The sequence below is a fragment of the Gallus gallus genome, chromosome 2 (genome assembly GCF_016699485.2).
Source record: "Gallus gallus isolate bGalGal1 chromosome 2, bGalGal1.mat.broiler.GRCg7b, whole genome shotgun sequence".
Lineage (NCBI taxonomy): Eukaryota > Metazoa > Chordata > Aves > Galliformes > Phasianidae > Gallus > Gallus gallus.
In genome coordinates this window covers 28,626,264-28,645,022 of record NC_052533.1, presented here as the reverse complement: position 1 = coordinate 28,645,022, position 18,759 = coordinate 28,626,264, and the positions used below count along the sequence as shown (strand labels likewise).

General features: G+C 38.4%; 1 protein-coding gene across 18 annotated transcripts in view; it reads right to left on the bottom strand.

The window, feature by feature from the left end:
• Positions 1-18,759, bottom strand: part of AHR1A (aryl hydrocarbon receptor 1 alpha) — a 250,483-nt gene that overhangs the window by 77,180 nt on the left and 154,544 nt on the right. For 9 of the 18 annotated variants that reach the window (XM_046917072.1, XM_046917068.1, XM_046917079.1 and 6 more), the window contains one exon: positions 651-739. The gene's annotated coding sequence lies outside the window, so the exon portion shown is untranslated. Of the gene's footprint in view, positions 1-650; positions 18,705-18,759 lie in introns of all 18 variants that reach the window. The other 9 variants (XM_046917049.1, XM_046917058.1, XM_046917054.1 and 6 more) reach the window with 3 other exon arrangements.

Here is an 18,759-nt window from a genome sequence, read left to right as displayed (position 1 = left end):
TTTTGCTCCAAAAGTAATGCCTCCTATTTATGTCCCTGGAAAATACAACAAAGAGCACAGTAGCACTACTAGATAGGGCAAATTCTCAGCTACAACATTGTTTTTCAACATAGTCACCACTGATTATGCCTTTTTGCCAGCAATAAGCAAGAGCCTGCATGCCACACTCATAGCAAATCTGTACCGGTAGAGGTGACCCGCTGTCACTGTCTCTGAAATGCACCACGCGCTGCCTCACTGTGTTCACATCCACTGTTTAGTCTCCATAACCACTCAGCAGGCATCTATGAATGTCAGTGGGTGCCACTTTTTTGCATGGAGGAATTCAGTTCCACACCTTTGCTTCATACGCTCTTCCATGTCAGACACCATTCTGTCAGACTGCCCCTCTGCTGTAATCTGTCACACAGCAACAAAATTTAACGCAATATAGGAAGGTTCAGCCTCTACTAGCGTACCACCAACATCTGCCTCTGATGTTGTGGGCCAACACAATACAATAGGAGGCATTATTTCTGGAGCAAGCCTTGTAATATAAGTAAAGCAATAAATAGTAAGAGAGAGAGAGAGGGAGAGAGAATGATGGCAATAAAATGGAAAGTGTAGCCAGAAAACAGAACAGAAACTTTCCAAAATTCAGCAAAACTTACCTAAGGATTGGAGACAATAGAATAGAAGAGAGGTTAATCTGATCGTGCAACAGTCCTTATGACCTCTTTATGTTGATAGGATCATTCTCCTTAAGAGGAATTAAAATGTACAAGGGGATAAATATGCCAAATTGCGCTGAGATGAAGATGTTCATCAGATACTATTCAGTACGCTGAAATATCCATACTGTGAAGTCTGCCCATGAGACCTCACCACGTCTGTTTCTGAAGGCAATTCTGTTTCTGTTCCCTCACTGCTTCAGTCATCCTTTCTCTTCTCCAGTATTTAACAGACCACCAGGAGGCACTTAGGTTTTCCATGTGCTTCAAGTAAAACATAATGCTAGTGAAATACAAACCAGCTTCCATTCATGACTCTGTCACAAACTTTGAGATGAATATAATTTAAGATTTTGAAAGCAAAGCAATAAATCCAGAATTTCTAATACACACTATGAACATAAAGTCATATAATACATATTGAAATAAGATTAAAAAGCTGAATAAATGTACATGCCTTGAATTATCTGGAAGCCAAACATTACACTACAATAGCAAATAGGCCAAACAAAAGGGAAAATAGATTTACTGAAAACAGTTAAACCAGTATTTTCTTTAATTATGATATATTATCTTTAACAATAATCACTACCCACATCTAGCTTATTATAATTGTGTCTTCATTTGGACACATCTAATCAAATTGCCTCAGCATAATTTAATAAGCTTAATGCTTTATATAGCAGTGCTAAACCTAACAGCTGTATAGTCCTGTGCATGTGAAGAGAAATGCATAATCACAGAAACCACCATGTGAAAATACCCCAAAGTAGACAAAGATATAAACTACTTTAAGTGGATTTCAAAGATGTCAGCACATGGCATGACACAAAGCTATTTGTCTAAAAGGCACTAAAATATATTCTAGGCACTAAGAATATATATGCAAAGCATAGATACAATTTTTCCATTTGCAAGAATTCACAGCATGGCATTCCAGGTATTATATTCCACACATTAAATGCACAGACGCAGTTTCAAACAATTTGAGTTGAAATAAGTTATAAATGATTTGCAAATAAAAAAATATTTTTACAAATGAAAGCAAGCAAAAAAAACAAACAAACAAACAAACAAACAAAAACCAAACCAACTCATTTCTCTTTTCCCATCTGCCAAAAAAATCAATGTAAGTAATAATGCTTCCTGGGGGTGGGGAAAGACAGCTCATGTCAAAGTATCAGTAGGTATTTTTATCTTTTTAAACTCAAGACAACTTCTGAATGTATTGAAAAATCTCACATAAAAAAGCAATCAGGCTTTAATTAGGAAAAAAAAAATTATATGCCTGAATATATTTTAAAACATTGTCGAAACATAAGGATCAATATTTGCACTAATATCAGTGGTTAAATTACTTATCTATTTTTTTATATTAAAGTATTAAATGGGTTCAAATACATTCACAATGCCTTTCAAATCTCTACTTCTTTTCCTAAATGTTCTTTTACATTTACTTATATTAGGGTCTCATCTCCTTTCCAATTGTTGGTTCCAGCAGTACAGTAACAAAATCTGCTGCCTACACTAGCCATCGTACTTTGGGTTTTTAGAACTGAAGGCGTATTGTTTTTTATTCCAGTGCACCTTCGGTATTTGCTGCATTTCCTTCTGTTCTTTTTCTTTTCTTCTTTTTCTTTTTTCTTCCTTTTTTCCTTTTTTTTTTTTTTTTTAACAACACAAACACAACACACAAGCAAACAGCCTCCTTTGTCGTGTGCAATAACAGCAGTAGAGTTTTAAACAGACGTGAACATTTCAGCATTGTGTCATGATGTAATTGTGCAGGGGTTTTTTGTGTGTGAATTCTGCAGAAAAGTGAAACCTATGTGTATGGTTTTACGGTTATACAGCTTGATGAACTGATATTTGCAAAATATATCTGACTCATAGTGCCTCCAGATTTGGGAAAACTTCTGGAGCCCCACAGTTCACAAGAGAAGAAACTCGTGCAGACGTCTTGAGTTGAATAGATGGTGAGACCAAGTTCAACCACTTCCTGTCTTCAAATGAGACACCACTTGTCCCTCCTTTCACTGCCTTTGCAGCAACTGGCCACAAAGTCTAACACCCAGGTGAAACAGCTTAAAGATTATTCCAGACAGAAGCAGAGAGATCTGTCCTTTTTAAGTTTCAACAACTGAGAAGATATTAAACAAAGGCATGAAACAATAGTCTTAAGGCTGATACAAGGTTGTAAGGGTAAACACATGGGTGTTTCTTGAGGATTAAAACAAAAGAAGCAAAAGCTTCCGCCAACGCCGGGGAATTACCTCTTCTTCAAAATGAGAATTTTGCCTGCCCCATTTTAGCATCTATCATACTTCTGTATTTCATCCAAAGAGATTATAGTGTCAGACTTATGCCAAGTGCTGCTAATTGTTTTCAGCCCTCTTAACTGTTTGACTTCGCAATGGAGAGCGGAAAAAATAAGAGGGTGACTATAAATAGTCATCCCATCATTCAACATGGTACATTTGTTCATTTTACTATTTGCACAGAAACAAGGGAAACCAAGCAAAGATTAAAGAAAGAGGAAGAATAGTGAGGTAAAATGTTTCCTGGACCTTGCCAGACTTCTTTATTCTCAGAACTTCCTTGTCTTTTTTCACATAGAATACATACTGAAACACTGGCAGCACTGGCAAGGCTCGGTTCAGGTTTACTTCCCTTTTTGGTTTACCATAAGAATAAAGATAACAATAATTAAGATATTCCAGTCAGCTGGTATCAGGAGAAATTCAACAAATATCTATGACTGGTGTACAAAATAAAGAGCTTCAGTCATAGTCTTTTCCTAGCCTAGAAAATATTTCCATCCTACCTTAAGTGTTAATTAGTTCACAGAAAAGCCCTACAATTTAGTGCAGGAAAAGGAAACTGCTATTCAGAAAGATAGGAAAAGAAGAAAGACTAAGATCCAATCTTGCTGTTCAGAGACTCAGCACCTGCTCTCATTCAAACCCAGGTGTGAAAATCCCTGCAAGCCTACTGACCGTGACCTGAACACTGGCTCAAAAGAAGTTGATTTGCAAAACAAACAAACAAACAAACAAACAAACAAAAAATGATGACTAAGGACTATCTATTTTTAATGTTATTCTAGTTCTAGGAATCTAAAATAATAACCTTTTTGCCTTTCTGGAGTCCCTTCACTCAGGAAATCTGATTGTATGCTAATTTGCCTTTGGAAAAAATAACTAAGTAAGAAATTAAAGAAATCCACCAACATTTAGACCTATACTTTTCTAAACAAGGATTGATTTCAGGAGATTCTCAGGCGTTTCTCAAGAGGATGTGTTATCTTGCTTAGTTGGTCATTTAGCTCATCTGTCATACCAGTGAATGTGCAAAACAGACATTATTTCTTTAACCACCACCCAAATCTTCTCTCTTTTGATAAGAAACAATGCAAAGAGGAAGCCGAGTTCTCTTCCTCCTCATCTGTGCCCAGAAAGATTGGATGCAGTTAATCTCACAGTGCTTGCAGCAAGAAAATTTAAGGGCTGTGGCCTTTTCCATTAGCACCTAGGAAGCCAGGCTCCAAAGCAGAATAGCTTGCATATAACCTAAAGAAACTATTTGCACAAAGGAGTTGGAAAATGGAAATGTTTATAGATTAGAGAATCCAACCCTGCTCTAGGGTATAGTATAGTGAATAGAGAGGTTTTAATGGATAAAAACAAAGGTATCTGAGATAGTCTGAAGTTTATTTAATACAGAAAGAATATCTCCAGTAGTAGGATTCAAAATGCAGAAAGGAAAATGAGTAATGTTTGTATTTGGTAACTGTGCTTTGATTCCAATTTTAGGGATTATTCAATTATTTGCCCAATGCAGGTTTGCATGTAAATTGCTATGGGGCTCCTAAGGTGTGTGAATATTGTCAAAGATGGCATTCTGGCCTTTACCTGGTGCTTCTGTATGGTTCCTGGTTGGAACAGCAAGAAATGTGGCAGACTGTGTAGCACCATGCTGTGACCAGCACCTCTGCAGAGAAAGCTACTTCCAGCACAGAGGTATGCTGTCTGCTCAGGTGCTTTCCCATGAAATCCTTCAGATGGGAGGCTTAAAGTAAGTAAGCCCTTAAGGGGATCAGACTGTGCTCTGGGGGGGGGAGTTGCTTTTATGTTCTCGTCTTTCTCTGAGAAAAGGATCAGCAAAACATCTGCTGTAGGATATGAGGCAGTTAGAACACGAGGTTTCTGATAGGCCTTGGGAATGGGAGAGAAGAAGAATCCTAGAAAAATGTGTAACTGGTATTAGCATGCTGCTTGAATGTATTTCTGTGAACTACCAAAGACACTTCTCCCATCATCATTATTATCTACAAAAATATAATGAAATTTAGCTTACTCTAAAGTAAGAAACTCAAACTTCTAGTACATACAGTATCCTGAGATACCATAAGTCTTCCTCCTTATGTAGTTATTGACAGTAGAGTGAAATAAGAGAGCATGTGATCATATAATCAAAGGCAGTACTGTAGTATATACATACAAAAATAGGATAACAATACTGACATCTCTTTCTGCACTATGCAGCTTATCTTCTAGGTTGGATTTAGTGTAACATTTTACATTAAGCAATTCCATCTTTACACACTGCAGTCCTTTAACTCACAAAACTTGCTATAGCCATCACACTGTCAGCTGTGGACACCTCAGCTACGGAGCAGCTATGCAACTATAATGCAGTTTTATGCATTTTTCCCTCCAAGAAAACATGCCAAGAAGCCTAATAGAGTAGGCAAACAAATGAGTCCCCAAAGAATATTCCTACACGGTTATATACACTTAACTAATGACTGGAAAGAGAATGCTGAAAGAATGGTATTTTAGATCTAAAGCCAACAGTTGTAACTGTAATAGATTACAAAAGAAATGCCTCAGCTCTGCAGCAAGTCCTGGGTCTCGCTGTTACCTACTTGCACTGAGGTTTGACTGCTCACCCTTAAAAGTTCTGGGAAATGTAGACGAGAAAGAATACATCAAGCCTTTATTGAAAGTTTTGTGACAGTACTCACTGACATCTGGGATTATTTCCAGTAACAACTGCCCTGAGGAAACAGCACAATCAGCAGCGATGGAGTCCAAAAATTAAAAATTAGTTTGGCATAGAAATTAGTAATCCTGAGGAAAGAAGCCAACTGAAGAGTGTTTTATACATCTGGCATCTGGTGAATAGCTGTTCTGTATGGCATGGAATGATACTGTGGGCAAAGATTTCAAACACTCTGGAAACAAGTGGCTTAAATTCAAGCCTTCTGAGGACTGTGTTGATAACAATATGGAAAAACTAAATTATGAGGCTCCTGGGAAAATTGTGAACCACAAAAGAGGCATCACTAGAAAAAAAAGGATTGAATAGAACTAAGTACTGTTTTCCAAAACGCTAGTGTGGAAATAAACTAAGAATGTGTCCATCTTAGCAAAGACAAGAACTGAGATTGTTAATATAGTGTTAGCTAGTGACAAGTAGAAAAAAAGATATTTTTAATTTGCTAGAAATACGAAAATCTGTCAGTTCAAAACACGAGTTATTTTCAGTGCAAGTGAAAAACACAGAATTGAGATCCACAGTATTAAAGAGACTCTGCATACTGCTTTAATGTAGGGCTTTGTCTTGTGTGAGATGACAGAAGGCTGTGAATAAACTCATGTTCTTTAAATCCTAATGAGATTAAGACAGCAACATGATACAATTTGATTAATCTTTCGTATAAGAACTTGAATGCATTTGGTTTTCACTGCTGTAAAAGAATCACTCTTTTCTAAGTGTTTTTTTATTTTGATGGGGTATCCAATATAACATGATGTGGATCAGTTTAAAGACAGTTTTGTTTGGTTATTTTCCTCTTTGTTTATTATCTTCTACTGTTACTTTAAATAAAAGTATTTTTGCAATGCTGATGAGGACAGATTCAAAAGCTCTAATTAACGAACTCTAGACATGGGTGACTCTGAATGTATACAAATACAAAAGAAGTCTTGAGCCGGATCTGAGCATGATGAGCAAATTATTCTAAGAACCATTACTTAAGTATCATCAGCAATGCCAAACAGCAAAGAACAAATTGTAAATTGAAAACATGGCCTTATGTTTTCCTTAATTACAGGCACAGAAAATTTAGAGAGCCTGACCCGCTATTAATTTTGAGCTTCTAAATCTCTGCTGGAGAACCTTTGACCTGGGGCACTGGACTCGGTCTGCAATTTCCTTTTGTAAATCCTGTTGCCACAGATTTTTGGGTTTCTTTTTTCCCTCCACTGTAGAGATGCATACAACTACAACCCACAAAGATGAAGAGCAACTCATGTCATCTACATGGACTTCTGTAAGGCCTTTAATAAGGTACCCCACAATATCCTTCTCTCCAAATTGGAAAGATATAGATTTGACAGGAGGACTGTTAAATGGACAAAGAACTGGCTGCAGGATCAAACCCAGACTGTGATGGTTGATGGCTCAATGTCTAGATAGAGGTCTGTGACGAATGATGTTCCTCGGGGGTCAGTGTTGGAACAGACACTCTTCAGTATCTTCATCGATGACATTGATAATGGGATCAAGTGTATCCTTGGCAAGTTGGTGGATGACACCAAGCTGTGCGGTGTGGTCAACATGCCCAAGGGACGGGATGCCATCCAGGAGGACCTAGACAGGCTTGAGCAGTTGGCCCAGGAGAACCACATGATGTTTAACAAGCCAAGTGGAAGGTCTTGCACCTGGATCAAGGCAACCCCCACTATCAATACAAGCTGTGGGAGGAAAGGATAGAACGCAGCCCTGCTGGTAAAGATTTGAGGTTACTGATGGATGGCAGCTGGACATGAGCCAGCAATGTGCCCACACAGCCAAGAAAGCCAACCATATTCTGGGCTACATCAAGAAAAAAATGGCCAGCAGGGCAAGGGAGGTGACTGTGTTCCTCTACTCTGCACTGATGAAATCTCACCTGGAGTAGTGTGTCCAGATGTGGAATCCTCAGAACAGGAGACACATAGACCTGTTGGAGTGTGTTCAGAAGAGGACCACAGAAGTGACCCAAGAGATGGAACATCTGTCCTACGAGAACAGACTGAGAGAGCTGGAGCTGTTTGGTCTAGAAAAGAGAAGGCTCCAGTGAGACCTAAAGGGGACCTACAAGAAAGAAGGGGACAGACACTTTAGCAGGGTGTGAGGTGATAGGATAAGGGGAAATAGTTTCAAACTTAAAGGGGGAGATTTATACTGGACACAAGGTAAAATTATTTTACAGTGAGGATGGTGAGGCACTGAGATGTGGTGAAAGTCCCCCGTCCTTGGAGATATTCAGTGTCAGGCTGGACCAGGCTCTGAGCAACCTGATCTAGCTGTAGGTGTCTCTGTTCATTGCAGAAGTGTTAGACTAGATGACCTTTAAAGGTCCCGTCCAACTCTAAGGATTCTATGGTTCTATGAAATGAGTCTGCAGGGCAATTTTAGCCTATGGCTCTCTACCCTCTTGCCTTTCAGTTATTTCTTCAGCTCAGTCTCTGATTTAGCTGCCTTTTAAGCAAACTATCAATCAGTCATTTTTTGTTGGGTGAGCTTCTCAGTGACACTTCTACCACCTTTAGCAGCAGATACAGAACATCAGCACCTGAACACTGCCCTGCATTTTGCTGCTGAATAGGTTTTAAAGACCTGTTCCTTCTGCTGAGAAAAAGAGGAGGTGATATTTCTCTTCTGTCAGACTATACGTAGTCATGAACTTCACATATACAAAACACAAAATAGAAGGCAAGGGGGAGGGAGACTGTCTTCTTCAGCCAGTCTCCAAATCTGCAGCTTCTTTACAAGCTGAAGAGCTTCCAAGCTACCTCTGAAATTGTAAGCGTGTATTGATGGCAAAGAAATCATATTACTTTGGAATGCTGGAGCATGAAAGCCAGGAGTGAGGCTAGCTGCTACTTTATCAGTGTCAAAAGTTAGCCTGCACCAACAGCCACTGTGGTCGCTGGTGAAGTTCAGAGGCTGTGCCTAAAAAAGAGAAACTCCTTCAGCTGCTGCTTGTGTTTCTCGTCGCCAGAACCCTCTGAAGCACAGAGGCCCGGTTCCTCTCCCCGGGCACCCCGGCAAGCTCCCTCTGCTGGGGACTGCGTGCTTCGTGACGGAGAAATGCAGAGCTCGTTCTGTAAAGAGCCCGCCTCCAGCTCCGACGGGATTCCTTGCTCATCTCTTGACAGAGCTAGAGATCGGGAATAGATCAAACCCGTCCTAGTTTAGCCAGACTTAGCAAGAACGAGCAGCATTTGTTTCTGAAGTTTCCTTCTTTAAAGTTGTGGCTAAAAACATAAAAACACGCAAACAAAACGAAAACGCATGTACTTGGCTTGGTTCTTTTTTCTTTGTTTAAAATGTATATTTCAGTGGACATACAGTGAGCTGAAAAATTAGTTTTTTCAGTCATCACTACCACTGAATTCTGATATTCTTCAGCAAAACGTATTTTGGTGTTGGCATTTAATGTGGCATCCTCTGTAGATTTTTCACAGGTTTTTTGTTTTGGGTTGGTTTTTTTTTTTTGGTTTTTTTTTTTTTTTTTGGTGTGTGTGTTTTTTTTTTAAGATAAATGTAAAAAATAGAAACCTCAGCTGTGGTTTGATAAATAACCAGCTTCCTCATAACCCTAAGGAGGATGCTGAAGTCTGCTGACACTGATAAAGGCAGAGCTCACCCTGAGCACCGTCTTCCCATGGCAGGGCACAGGCCCTGAAACGTGCCATTACCCATCTCCCTACACTTCCCAGAACTGCCAGCTTAGGGCTCTTTATCCTTTTTAAGGATTTCTTCTTGGTGTCCAGTTGTGCTCAATGATAGGAAAAAAAAAGCAGGGATGCTGTCCAACTGCCTGCAGTGCCAGGTTTATAGCCTTGTCCTTCCGTACTCCTTTCCGCTATTAGGAAAACAAATGAATTAGTTTATCTGCTATTAGCTCCCACATATCAACTTTCCCAGCTCTCTCCTGCTCCCAGACTTAGCTGGATGATTTCCCTGAATCAGAGTCCAATAACTGATAATTCTATATCCAGGTCAGAAGATGTTATTTGACTGCCAGGTAATGCCTCCCATTCTCCAGCTGGGTACCGATACTTTAATTATCTCTGTCTTTCAGGGACCTTTTCTTTGGGAACGGAAAGATTATTTCTAAAAAGTTATCTGATACCCCTTACTGCACCCTTTCCTTTTACACAACACAATGTTCATTTGCCTGGATGCATTTTAGACCAAAGCAACCTAGCAGTGTTTTAAGGCTTACTCTCCTGATCCCTTTGTTTGTCTAATTACACATCCAATATACTGTTACTGGAAGCATGAATATTCAGGCATATCAGCTTTGAAGTTCTGAGTGATACTTCTGCCATTTCTTGACATTTAGACCACAGAGACGTTCAACTGCTTGATAGACAAGAAGTTACTATATTTGTTAATCAGATAAAATGATGGAAATCCAACCATGACTGAAAAATCATGTTTTCGTTCTAATACCAATTTCTCACTGATACAGCCAAATAGAGATCTGAAACTACACCCGTTGCTTCTGAAGATGACAAAGTCTTCAGTGCAATTTCTCCTCCCACTACATCTTTCTGTACTCTTGTGGCTTTTTAAATCCATAGACTCACACACCCACACTGAGCATCAAAATGAATCATTTTCCTCAGTAACTTCCCCCACGTCTACCAAGATTTTTTTTTCAGATATCTTTTAAGATTGAATAATCAAAGACTGTTAGTAGTCATGTGCCTATAGATCTAGTGAGACAGCCAAGGAAACACGCCACCGAAGTGCCACCAATGACATAAGTTCATGTAAAGACAGAGTGGTGTATGTTATGCTTATCAGATCATCAGCTGTCTTTCCAAGGGAGGTTCCCTCTTGAGAGCCTCTGATCACTTCCATGCAAAGCAATCCTACTGAGGTAACAGGCATATATGACTGTAGTTTGAATCAGATTGCTGGAATGCCAGAGGACAGGGAAACACCCATTTCACCCCACAGCTGATCTCAAGCATCTCAAATCAAGTGTTCTAGTAGTACTGGCTAATATCAGGAAAACACATGTTATACTCCTACAAACTGTGTGAGCTCCATTCCAAACAGCAAAAGAAAAGAAAGGAATCCAAAGAAAAATAGTTAAAGAAAATCATGTCACAACCCTGGGGAAAATTTTAACCGAGGATGAAATAGTGTTTCCTAGGATCGCAGCTGAATACATCAGTCTAAATAGCACGCTGCTTACTAAACAGAATGTACATTTCTGCTTTTCAGTAGTAGGAAGTAGCCAAAAAAAAAAAAAAAAACAGTCTAGGAGGACATAAGACATCTGTCATATTAACTATTTAACTGTGGAAATACTTTTTCACATCAGAGTTCTAAAAATCAACGGGGATATGTAGGCATCTATATTACGTCTCTTATTCTCTAAAATCTACAGTGTAGCTTGCTCTTAAATTTTTATAATTAAGAAACAAAGCTGAGGTTTCCCGTGGACAAGTTAACACTCCATTTTTCTCTCTTTTCATGTGAAAAAAAGTGTAAGTTTTCGCTAAGAGGAGCTGTGAGTCTGTCTCTCCTAGACAATGGCAGTGCAGCACTTGGGATAACTAGCAAAGCAGATGAGGTGCTAGCCTCAGTGACTACTGAGGAATGCTATTAATAGCGAAATGTAGCTAGGAGCTAACACATTATTTCCGTCTGAGTATTCGCTCAGGAGAGATCATGTGAGGAACATGAAGGGAGCCAGTTAAAACTGAAAGAGTTTTCATAGAGGTTTGCCTTCATGTTGTTTAGCCTTAGAAAATACACAGGCATTGCTGAAGACTTGATTTATATGGTGCTTACTATTACTGACTTAGACTACCACAATGTGCTGTAGACAGTTCATCTTTTATCTTTGATTAAGGCTGCAGAGATTTTACCTTTAGAGATGGTTAGGAAATGGGTAAACATCTGCCAGCTAGTTTTCAAATGAAGAATTTGTGGCAGGAAGATAATGGTCTGTAAATACAAATCATAGCTTTTCCCCACTCTTTTTTTTTTTTTTCACTTTCACTTTGCAAGAAACAAATTTCTCATTCTTTGTAAGACTTCTGATTAACTGAGTAAAATAATTACTTAATACAGTTTAAATAGCCTAAAGCCAACAAAGGCAAATGATACCAGAAAACTTTGTAATGTTTTTGCCAACCATAAGCAGTGCAGTGAAGCAGAGCCCTCCTTCCCGTCATCATCTGTCTGGGCACACGGTGCTTTCCCCAATGCAGCTAAATATATCAAAACCACAACAGTCAGGTTTCACTGGAACAAACGATAATCCTAAAGCAATTAATTATGCTTTTTACCCTTTCACATGACAGCCGAGCTACTGGCTTTTATCTGTGCTATTTAAATAAACCACCCAATAAGAGAGAGGGAACAATGTATGTCACTAAACACCATATGTGGACACAGAAGAAATAATCTTTTGGTATGAAGTATTATAACTATGTGGGTATTCTGTAAGGAGCTTCCAGTTTTCTCTTTGCTCAAGTTGAGAACCCTCTTCAGCACAGCTGCAGACAGGCTTTCAAGTAGGTGGTAGTACATCCCTGCAGTGGAGCCTTGACAGTAGTGAAGTTGGGGGCTTCTCTTTTTCAATAAAACAGGTGTTATGCAGAGAGGAGTAGTACAAGCTCCTACACGGTGATCTGCCTGCAATTTTTGTGAGTGAAAAGGAAGCTCATTCTTCCCTGTTCTTCCACATTTGCCTGGTGACGTGACAGCTAAAAAACCTTGGAGGGATTATTTTCTCTCTCATTCTGTCAGCGCGTTGTTTATGTGATGGAAGCAGGACTGAAATATAACCTATTTCTTATGGGGTAGCAATTGCCAGGCAAAATTTTTCTGGCAACAAAAAATCAGGACTGAATTAGAAAATAAAAGCATTTTGATGGTGTTTCTGATTCATCCAAAAGCCTGGCACAGCCCTTAACTGAGAAAGTAATAGCAGCTGTTTGAGGAGCCCATGACGATAAATGAAAGGTTTGGTTTTTTTTATAAAAAAAAAAAAACAGCTTTCTGATGCAATTGCTAAAGATGATAGAAGAGTATTAGTACTTTTATAACCTCTACTTGCATTAAACACAAACATTTTTAAGTTACTGAGGAGATAAAAGTGTACGGTAGTCCAGTTAAGGCAGCCCGAATTACACAATCATCACAAGTGAAAGGTTTGCCTGTGTGTAGCAACATAATAGTATTTCATGCAAAAATCTTCACACCAGAACTTTGTGGATGTTTCCTTCCATGTCACAAAACAAAATGGCAGAATTGTCTCAGCCACAGATTCCAGGAAGCCCATCTGAATCCCCTCTGTAGTGCGAACACCATTTCTACAGGAAGGCTGGTATTGTATCAGTAGCAAACAAAACAAATTTTAGACATACGCAACATGAGAAACAGCTGTGCACCTCCCACAGCGTGGGTGTCCTTTTAGGCAACCTGTAGATTCCTGCAGTACTCATTCTGGGCACCACTGCAGGACTGGGCTGCTTTAGGGTTAGAAACATATGAGGTAAGGATCCAATTTGGTGAGAATCCAATAGAATCCCCCAAGCTATCAAGGAGTGAGGAGGACAAGGCAGCTATTTGGTGGACATCATGGAGCAGGTAGCAGCAAGGATGGAGATCTGCTCTTTCTGGAAGTTGTCCTCAGTTGAGAAAGAGGATAGAGAAGCACAGGGATGCAAAAATATGGATTTATAGTCTAGCTACATAAATGCTGTTCAAAGCATGGGAGATGCCACCAGCAGGAGGTAGCTCCTGTGCATGTGTACTCCTGTTCTAACATGTCATACAGTTCCCATTACAGCCCAATAAACTGCATTTGAATACGAAAAACCCTCTGCTCTTATGACCTAAAGCTGGATTTCGCATTGAACAAGTGTTTCTTGCTATAGAAAGGAGTCTTTGTTCTATGCAATAGAAATGATTAGATTTTATGGAGAAAGAGTAGTTGTGATTATATCATTTCAAATGACAATTTAACCTGCAACAAGAGTAACATGTATATCTAAAACCTGGACATTATGCACATCATCATCACATGCAAGCACCACATGAAAGCTTTTTTTCTAAGTAGAAAAAATGTTTCCTCATATACAGTGGGTGATGTGTCTACTCTACTGCAACTGTGTGAATAATGTTGTCATATGTCTTGTGATGTTCTACTCTTACTGGAGGAGGTTATAATTTACATATTTCATCCACATACCACAAACTATCTTCATTTCAACAGACATCTTCTCACAGCAGAAATTTTGGAAACAAAAGCCAATCATTTTAGCCACAAGATATGAATCACACTGCAGTAGCATGAAAACCCAGGTTTAAAAATGCTGCACATTCAGAAATGACAAACAGAGAACAAAGATAGCAGTCAATCATGATAGAACAAAGATAGTTGTCTTAATGATAATTATAATTCTTGAGAATTTCTACAGGAAATTTTGTTTGCTTTGTGAAAAATATAAACTTTATAGTTTACTTCTCAATGAGGCTGATTAAATTCTTCTACCTCTGAGTAAAAGAGTCTTGAACCAGTAATTATCATTTTGTTGCAGATAGTTCTAGTTTATACTTAACCACATTTCAAACTATTTCTCATTGACTTTTTAAAATCTGAGATATTTCTTGCACTTTAATGTTAAAACTGAATTATTTGGAATTGAGATTATTTAAGAACAAAGACAATTCTCATATTCTAAGCATGCATTTCTTTGAATGTTTCCATTATTTTTGCCATACCGTTTTTTAAATTCTTGTCCTTTTCTCCTTGGAGCACTACAGTTTTATCATTTCAGAACTGAGGAAACACAGCAGCTTCTAGTCTATTTGATAGCCTTAAATTTAAAAATAAATAAATAAAGTATATCTGGGTATTTATATAGTTTTGTACAATACACACAATTTATGCAGTATGAAATAATGGAGCCAATGGCACATTAAATCTCTACTATCAAGGCTTAGGCAAAGTGAAAAAGTGGTACATTCTTCTGTGAAGGCCCTTCCTTTGGACAAAACCTCTGCATCAGAAGTACCTTGGAGGGTTTTGCGTATGGGATCTCCTCCACAGTAGTTTAAGCCTCTACTTGAACATTTCTTAGTATCATTTGGAAAGCATAATTAGAAAGAACTAAACCAGTAATATTTACCATCGCTCTTGAATGGTGCTGCTGTCGTTGACTGCCTATAACAAGAAGATGGCATCATATTTTGTCACATAAATCTGTAGTTCTGAATAAAAATGCTTGTTTAAGCAAGAGAGGACATGCACAGCTGGTCAAACAGTTGGCTTTGGTCATTCCTGTAGAAAAGGATGAACATGAAATTTTCCAGATTTGGCTTTTTCTGTGCTTCTGGAGGTAAATTCCAGCATGATAATCTTCTGATTTTATGCCCTTTTTTTTTTTTTTTTTTTTTTTTTTCATTAGGTAGACACTCTCCAGTGATGGGAGTCTAGAGATATTTCCCTGCAAAACCTCACTACTGATAGTGCTATAGTGCAGGGCCTGGCCACAGGTTAGAAACAGAAAGAGATGTCCATAGCGAAGTCAAGGAGAGTGTTAACAAGAGCCTACTTAATTCTTGGAGGCATTCAAGGCTGGGTTGGATGGGGCCCTAGGAATCCTGACCTGGTGGATGGCCTAAGTAGGGATTGGAACTAGATGATCTTTAAGCTAAGAGATTCCATGATTCTCTGACAAATGTCAATCAGCATGCAGAGAATGCACTGAGGAGTTACTTTCATTTTGAAATGTTGCTTTTGAAAAATGGGTCTGTATTATTGGAGACATCAAGCTAATGGCTGTCTCAATAATATTTTTTCGATCACAGGCTTCTTTTCTGAAGTCAAAATCTTTTAGAAAATCTAGAAGAAATTCATGACAGTTTTCCATGGAGGCCTGTCAGTTTTGAATATCAGCATGAAAGTCACTAAATCTCACCCCATGAAAACTTTCATTTCAGAAATTCTTATTTGCAAGAATATACTTCTATAACTGAGACATCTTTGTTCTTAAATAAGGTTTGTGGCATCCTAGCTTCTAATTTTGCAAATTGTTGTGGGATGAAAGTAACCTCGTGGAGAGTTCTCTAACCCAGGACATCTGTATATACTCTGGCACAACACAGATACCAAAGGCAGCATCAGCAGGAGCACAGAGCGGTGTGCTGGAGAGCTGCTGGTCAGACAGTGTCATACTGTGACGTGCTGCTGTACAGATGAGGTACTGCAGATGAGGTGTTGGCTTACCGCACCTCATCTCAACAATTCTTCACTATCTCTGCACTTACACTGTGCTGAACACTTCCTTTCTCTCTTTGCTCACACCCTCATCCTGCTGTCCTCCAACGCATGCTACTTTTTCTGAATACGAGTATTAGGTACTCAATATTAGCACTTAATTATTTCTTCATACAGTCTATGCTGTAGCTGAGACATAGATGAGATAAGGTGCACACCCACGAGCTTCTACACGTTTGCCTTCATGAAGAAGCTGCAGCCCTGACCCATTTGTGGGCTGTCGCTTCACCTCCCACACACATCCGAAGTCTAACAAGTGTCTGAGCATCCTACAGGCATCGGTCTGAAGGTTAGAAAAGACAGGTCAGCGCATTGCAGAGAGAGAAGTTACAGAATTAAAAATCTCAAACAAAAAAAAAAAACCTTCAAGAGTTGACAAATGAATGCTTTGTTATCCTCCAGCAGAGATGTACCAAAATAAAATTCATTCACTATATGAGAATTATTAGGAAGAGCTATTATGGATATATAGTTTGTTCAACAGAAGTTTTGTGATTTTGGCCTGTGAAATACAAGGTGGTTTGTCAGAATAAAGAATATAAATGTTTACCCTTCTTCCACCAGCTCCACAAATCTGAACTATCTGGCCTTTAACTATTAGGAATGATATAATAAACACATACACATTTAACAAAATGCTAATTTAAATTAAAAGCATGACGTTAGTAATACTCATACCCTCCATTGTTTTTATGCACTGTAGGGCAGAAACTAAGTAAATAAATAAAACTGAATATAACAGACTTCTGCCTTCAGCTAAAGTTGGGATTATTAATGCATACAGACAGGTCAAATACTGTTGTGGTTTCACATCAGTTTCTTCTGTTTTACTTCCATATTTTTGAGAGCTTCCCTTAGGTAAGGAACACATCTGTTTGCGTCTGAAAACAATAGATATGCTCAGGCTGGAATGTGGAGGAGGTTTCTCATCACAAAACAAGCACAGCACTCTCCTGGCAGGCTTGCCAGAGGGCACAACATAACTAAGAGTATGAACTGCTCCACTTACCATCTCTATACAAACACAGTTTTTTTCTCCTGACATGCCCTTGATGATACCAGGAGAATGTATCTGAAGCTAACACTGCAATATTTCTGCTTAATTCCTGACAGTGGAATAACCTATCCATCAAACTCACAAAAACAGGTTACTTCCAGTGTAGGTTATTACTGTTATTTCCAGTTCAGATTATTACAGCACATAAAAATAATAATTCTAAAATATGCCATATGCCAGCAATAAACTTATGCCTGAACAGGGCAAAATGCTATCCAGTCTACAGACAGAAAGAGATTTTGTCCTCATTTTTAATGAAATCAGTATTTAATCTTAAATTACCACAATTATTCATGCAATTAAAGATGCAGTCTATTGAAAATGTAATTAGATCGACACTGACATGTAAAAAACACCATTTGGCCAGGCTTTAAAGATTCAGTCATGAACAGGTTACATGTACACTACTAGTACAAGATCAGTGTTAGAGATAGTGACTTGGCAGGGATATTTCCTTCAAGCTATGGGGAGAAGAGAAAAACACATTTTTAGTTCAGTCACTAAATTAGCATATTTCATGATTAATAAAGACTCTCGAGTCACTTTCTTGGAACAGCATGAAAGGAACTGCAGGACACAGCATTTGAAGAGAGAAAATTTGGGAAATTCTGTGATATTTGGACTGTATTTCTTGATAATTCAGGTATATGAATTTAAACAACTTTGGGGAGCAATTGATGGTTTCTTTTAGTAAAAATTAACCACAGAAGTAAGTGATGCAGCAATCTGACAGCCAAAATGAAGCATCACCAAGTAGTACAAGTAACTAATAATATAGTTTAGAAGTAAAAGCAAACCACAAATTTCTAGCAAGTGTTTTATCAAAAAAATATGGAGTACATGTAGTAATATAAAGCCCAAAGGAGCTAGATTTTTCACTGAATAAACCAGGAGAACTTTAATGGTTTAGCAGGTGATACTTGTGAAAAAAAATCTCTACTTTATATAAATATATGTTTATTTATACACATATGTATTTATAACAGTTGTTTAATACTTTAGATAGCATAGTTGTTAAGAAACCAACAATGATGGAAATTATTCCATCTAACTCAAATGCTTATTTTAGATATAGGTACTGCAAAATGTTGGGGCTGTAGCCCCTTCTTCCAGTACTGATTTTGCTTGTATTCAGGAATGGACTAAAATAAATGCATACTTAATCCTAACCAACAATTGTATCTCTCTCACAGTGTACTTCAGCTCCTAGATCAGGTCTTTTCTTACCTGCTTTTATTTTTACACAATGAGGCTTTTGTTGTCAACAGCATAGATATGCCAGCTTTAACCACCAGAGCAGGCGACTTCTCAGCCTTGTGGTTAAGACACAGATACAGGACTTAACGTTCAGTTCTCTTAATTTTTGAAATGACCAGTACTACCCACTTCCTATGGAGGTATCAACTTCCATCCGGTTAACTCTGTACTTGAGCATGTCCAATTTCTTAGATTTTTCTGCAGGACTTTGATGAAGCAGGTATCCACCACGGGAATCCTGAAAAGAGCATCAAAGTCTACCACTCTCCAGGATAGGCACTGTGAGCAAATGTTCTGAAATTCTGAAAAACTGGAAAAGAAATCTGAAATGTTCTAAGTGAATTGTCATGAAACATAAAGGTTTA